Consider the following 6,267-nt stretch of genomic DNA (forward strand, 5'->3'; position numbering starts at 1 on the left):
GGGTATAGGCCCCCCCCCCTCCCCCAACAATTTTTCAAATAAATAATTTTGAAGAAATTGACTGAAAAAATTCAACAGATTCAAAAGTAACATTTTACACTGGATTGCCAAATTTAAAAATTTTATATTGTTTGTTTAACCTTTTTAGATCCTATTACAACTGAAAATGGGAACTCAGTTTTATCGTACTTTGAAGAATTTTCTTTGACACTTATGAGATTGCGTTTAAATCTATCTATTAGAGACCTTGCTTATAAATTTAAAATTTCAAAATCGACCTCATCAAAAGTATTTTTAAGATGGATTGACATTATGTACTTCAGAATGAAACATTTGATTAAATGACCTGCTCGCAATGAGCTTATGGAAATTATGCCTTTATGCTTCAGAAAATATTTTGAAACAAAAGTGGCTGTGATAATTGATTGCTTTGAAATATTCATAAATAAACCATCTAACCTAGGTGCAAGAGCAACAACTTGGTCACAGTACAAACATTACAATACTGTTAAATTCTTAACAGGTGCAAGCCCACAAGGTGTGATAACATTCATTTCTAAAGCTTGGGGAGGGCTTGTAGTGATAAATACCTAACAGAGCTGTTCAATTTTGAAAAACATTTTTCCTGGAGATGTTGTTTTAGCCGATAGAGGTTTTAACATTGCTGATAATGTTGGTTTTTATTGTGGGGAGCTAAAGATTCCAGGATTTACGAAAAGAAAATTACAACCAACTTGTTTAGATGTAGAAACAACCCGGAAAATTGCCTCTGTTAGAGTACACATTGAGAGGGTTATTGGATTGTTATGCAACAAATATAAAGTTCTACAAATATTATGCCATTAGATTACTTATATACTAAAGATTCTGGATTATGCTCAATAGACAAAATTGTTATTGTTTGTTCTTCTTTGAAAAATATATGTTTCAATTATTCCTGTGGAGCAGTTTTTTAAAAATTTAACAGGATTGGATAATTAGTGAAACTAGGATTTATAACAAAAAATAAACAGTATAAAATATTTTTATTAAAAGGCTACATTTTTATTTCAATTGTATACAATAATCGTGATCAATAAAAACTTTCTTTTCTTTTTCAAAGTAGTTGTGTTCTTTTAGTATTAATTTATTTTTATCCGATATTTCTTTCAAAAAAAGACTTCTATGGCTGTAAAATTTGTCAATTAGTTCAGGTAAAATACATTCTTCAAAAAATTGTTTACATTTTATTATATTCCTATCCATAAATTCCAAATCCGGAAAAATTCTTTCGCAATACCAATCTTTTGATGTCCAAATAAAAAAATCACAGTAGTTACTTGATGAAGCATATAACTGACACTGAACCTGATAGAAATATATATGTGATTTTTTGAGAGCTATATAAACTCCATTATTTTCCAGACAAGAATTTTTAGAATTTAATAATTCACTAATGTATTTATCTCTCGCACTACTATTTGGACACTTTATCTCCAGACAACCATTTCCACAACAATAACAATTAATAACTGCATCTGGCGATGCACCAAGGAAGGGTTGATGAACTGTAATAAAAAACTCACAATTTTTTGTTTAAAATTTAGAGTGTTTCTTTTTCATAGTTGTGGAATACAAAATCAATGCTTTTATTTCATGGTAATTTCCCCATTTTGTTGCTGCTGTGCAAAAACGTGCTTGAATGGGGTAACATATTTGCTTAATCAAACTGATTGGTGGTTGGGTGATGCTTGCGCAGCATACACTCCTAAATTTTGAAGCAGTTATATGACCTGCCCTAAAGTAAAACCAGTTCTTACTTTTTGCTTGAAGTCGCGTTGTACTTTCAACATTTTTACTTTGCTCAATTGCTATATAAAAAAAAAAAGAAAAATTCTTTTTTTTTTTATAAGCAGCTAAGAGTTGTTCAAAGTTTAAAAATATATTGTTCTGGTAAAGATCTGAAAATGATTCAGGATATTTTTTTGTTATTAGTGATGGTTCATAAGGTTTGGTAAACCCAGAAATAATTGAAAAAATAGTTGGTTTTGTTCCACATTGACTCAGGTCTAAAAATAATTTATCAGTTTCCTCTTGTGTTGGAATAGAAACATTTTTTCTATGTGTTTTTTTTTTTTTTTCTTTGATCACGCCATGAACTTTATTATTTAAATTACATTGCAAAGAGGTAAAATCAATATCGGAAACAGGTTTGAATTCTATCTTTATAGAGCTTGGTAGTAACCAATAAGCTTTTTATTCAGTGCATGTTTTTGAACTTTTAATGTTAACTGCACACTCAATATGAAATAGTACTGCACCAACATGTGAACAGCTTTCTCCAAGACCAGCCATACAATTGCAATGTGTACAAACTATAATTCCTGACTTCTCCGAAATAATCCATGGATGTAATGGTACATCATTCATTTTTAGAGAATGTTTCACCTAAAATATTGGTTAAAAAAAAATTAAAACAAGAAAGCTATTTCTATTAAAATATTTAACTAAAAATTAGGTAACCTACTCTGCCATGAATAAGAACATATTTTTCAAATAATTTCACACCAACGTTGATAAGCCAACCTGATACAAATTGGTTATAAGAATCAAGAGCTTTATATGCTTTCAATTGATCCTTTGTAAGAGGACTAGGACTCCTAGTCAACTTACAAAGGATCAATTGAAAGTAGATAGTTATCCAAATGTTACATATCCAGATATTGTGAACTATTTGTTATTTGCTCCTAGTAGGAGCAAATAACAAATAGTTCACAATATCTGGATATGTAACATTTGGATAACTATCTACATTATCGGAGAAATCAGTATCTTTAAGAAGATATGGGTCAACGTGGTTTATAAAGCTTATTTTTTCCAAATATCTTTGCTTTGCATTAGAATCAAGCTTAGACAAATATTCGCTTTCTGTTGACATTGCCGATCTATTTGTTTCCGTTTGTTTGTCCTCCATAATGGCGGTATAGTTTAGTTCCGTATAATTAGAATAAATTAAAGACGAGGTAGGAACGGTGGATATACCGTAAAATGAGGTGACTTTGACCTGGTAGGTGACTTTGGCTAATTTATAAAAAATAGTTTTAACTTTTAAAAACTACTTTGTACTTCTGCGACTTCTTCCAAATTTAGGTTTATCACAAAAGTAAAGTTATTCTGTTTATTTATTACTTAGATTAATTGTAGTTTGCGCTTAGGGTAAAGTCACTTGGGGTGACTTTACCCTAAGTGAAAAAATGTAATTATTTGATTTTCAATATTATATTTTTGATTTATTTTTCAGAAAATGTTGTCTATAGATAAATTTTTATTTGTTTAATTTTCAATTTTGGTTTTTAGGATAAAACACTAGTAAAAAATCTTATTTATAACAAAAAGATTATGTCAAGAACGTATAAATGTGATGCTAGGAATCATGATTATATTCCATTTACCCAGGAAACATTAACCAAATGTTTAAAAGAAGTAAGAAGTGGTAATTTAACACAAACAGATGCTTGCTTGACCTTTAAAATTCCTCTATCAACAATAAAGAATAAACTGAAAGGTATACATAATAAATATTTAGTGAAATTGAAGAAGAAATTTTTGCAAACTATGTTATAACTACGTCTTCTTTTGGATTCCCAGTTGACTGTTATGATTTACAAAGTATTATGAAGTCTTATGCAGACCGTAAAGGAATGTTTATTAGGCAATTTGCTGGAAATATGACTGGTGTTGAATGGGTAAAATCATTCCTTAAGAGAAATAAACAGTTAAGTGTTAGAATTGCAAGTAACATTTAAAGAAAGAGGGCAGAAGTAGGTACTGTTATTATTATTAACTTTTTTGATAACATCACTCCTGAACTGGCAGGGGTTCCTCCATCAAACATTTGGAATTACGATGAAACTAATTTACCGATGACCCTGGTAATAAACTAGTAATAACAAAGCGAGAATCAAAATATCCTGAGAGGATAATTTATTCAACTAAGTCCGCTACATCTTTGATGTATTGTGGTAATGCAGAAGGGCATATAACAGCTCAAAGAGTGGATGGTTTGACTCGTTATAACAGCTCAAAGAGTGGATGGTTTGACTCCAGTTGTTTTACAGATTGGTTTGAATCTTTATTGTTACCTGAACTAAAAAAAACTTCTGGAAAACATATTCTAATTGGAGACACTTTGTCGTCACATATAAATACATACGTACTGTCTTTGTGTGAAGAAAACAATATCAAGTTTATTTCACTTCCTCCTAATTCCACGCATTTAATGCAGCCATTGGATGTTGCTTATTTTCGACTAATTAAAGCTCAGTGGAGGAACAACTTGGAAGGAAAGTGGCAAAGGACGTAAAGCTCCTTCCCTTCCAAAATACCAGTTTCCAGCATTGCTTAAATGTCTCATGAAAAAAACTAAAGAACCTGGTTGTGAAAGTATGAAGGCAGGCTTCAGAAAAACTGGATTATACCCATTTGATCAAAAACAGGTGCTAGATAGACTTCCTAAAAGAACATTTACAAATAAAGATGTCACAGTAGAAATCGGTTCTAATGTCAGTGATTCTTTCATACAACATTTACTTGAAGCTAGAGGTGATGATCATATACCCCTAATAAAAGCGACATAAAGTCTCTGCTGTCCCAGGAAAAAGTGTCCCAGGAAAATTGATGTAGTTAATAAGCAAGCAGCTATAAATACAAATAAGACAAGAAAAAAAATGACTGTTGTAAAAAAAACCAAGGTATCCACTCTTGAACAGCAAATAATTACAGATAATCTATTGAATAACTCTAGCACTGATAGTTTGATGATTGATGCATAGTTTTTTGAGTTTTAAATATTAATAACGTTTCTTTGCGATTTATATCTTGAATAAATTTGCAAGTTAGTTTCAAGCTGTTGTTTTAAATATTTTTTTGCCTTAACAACATATCACCTAATATCCATGTATCTGTGAATATGTAAACTATGAAATGATAAATAATTTTAATCAATAATTATAATTTCCTTTTAGGTAGCCAAAGTCACCACCAGTATAGGGGTGCTTTGACTCACCTTTGAAATTAAAAAAAGAGGGTCAAAGATATAATTTTTTTATTTTATTTATTTATTTGGCATCATGCACATCTAATGCAATTTATATCAACTTATTAATCATTTATAATTAAGTTTTGAAAAAAAAAAGATTTTAAATTCACCTCATTTTAAGGTAATAGAAGTCAAAAGTACGCCTCGTTTTTAAATTTATAACGGTTACCGTAATTATAGTCAGCGAAGCAGCGGAATGCTATATGAAATCGGTATGCAATATATAATAGAAGTCGCCTCGATTTCAAATTATAAACGGTTGACGTAATTATAGTTTGTGTACTTTTGACTTATAAAACAGAATTTTTTTTCCGGAGATAGAATAAATGATTAGAGATATAAAATAGATGACATAGATATAATTCGTGTTGTATTCTCGATTTCTATCGCATGATTTTTATTGTTGATATCTGTTAGATATCGCTATATATAAAACAGCGACAAGTCATATGGAAAAGATGCACTCTTCCATATGACTTGTCTTTCCATATGACTTCCATATGAACTCGCGCTGTACTTTTGACTTCTATTGCACGATTAGTTCTTTTGATATGTTAGATACCGCAATATAAAAAATAGCGACAAGTTATTTCTTTCAATAACGATATAACAGATATCATATATACAACTCGCGTTGTATTTTTGACTTCTATTGTATGATATCGCGTTGTATTTTTGACTTTTATTACGATTTGTATTTTTAATAGGTGAACTTTTGACTTTTATTACATGATTTGCACTTTTGATAGTGTATTTTTGGCTTTTATCTCATAGTTTGCATTTTTGATAGCTGTACTTTAATAGATGTACTTTTGACATCTATTACATGATTTGTACTTTAGATATCTGCTTTATATTGCAGTATATAAATTAGCAAAAAGCTGTTTTTCATTAGCAAAATAGAACATGTTAGAGATTTAACTCAGACTTACACGTTTGATTGTACTGTTGATATACGAGAAAATTTTTTTTTAATCTTTGTTAAAAAAAACTAGTAACCTTACTCTGGAAATTAGGCCATAAAAACCAAATCACTAACTATGAGTGTAACAAAAATTATTATTTTTAATAGGTTGGGTGAATGAAAATGAGCAATCGTTTTTACTCAGTAATTGCTCAGCTTTACGTGAATAAAAACGTATAGTGTGAGTTAAATCTATGGCTTCTATCATATAATAGAAGCCAAAGTA

General features: G+C 30.0%; 1 long non-coding RNA gene across 1 annotated transcript; it reads right to left on the minus strand.

Annotated features, from left to right (window-relative positions):
- Positions 1-2,049: 2,049 nt before the first annotated feature.
- Positions 2,050-5,227, minus strand: LOC136078254 (uncharacterized). The gene is made up of 2 exons (XR_010637641.1): positions 2,507-5,227; positions 2,050-2,427 (listed from the first exon to the last, which is right to left on the minus strand). It is a non-coding gene; the product is annotated as an uncharacterized LOC136078254 (long non-coding RNA).
- Between the last annotated feature and the right edge of the window lie 1,040 nt (positions 5,228-6,267).

Source organism: Hydra vulgaris, chromosome 03 (genome assembly GCF_038396675.1).
Source record: "Hydra vulgaris chromosome 03, alternate assembly HydraT2T_AEP".
Lineage (NCBI taxonomy): Eukaryota > Metazoa > Cnidaria > Hydrozoa > Anthoathecata > Hydridae > Hydra > Hydra vulgaris.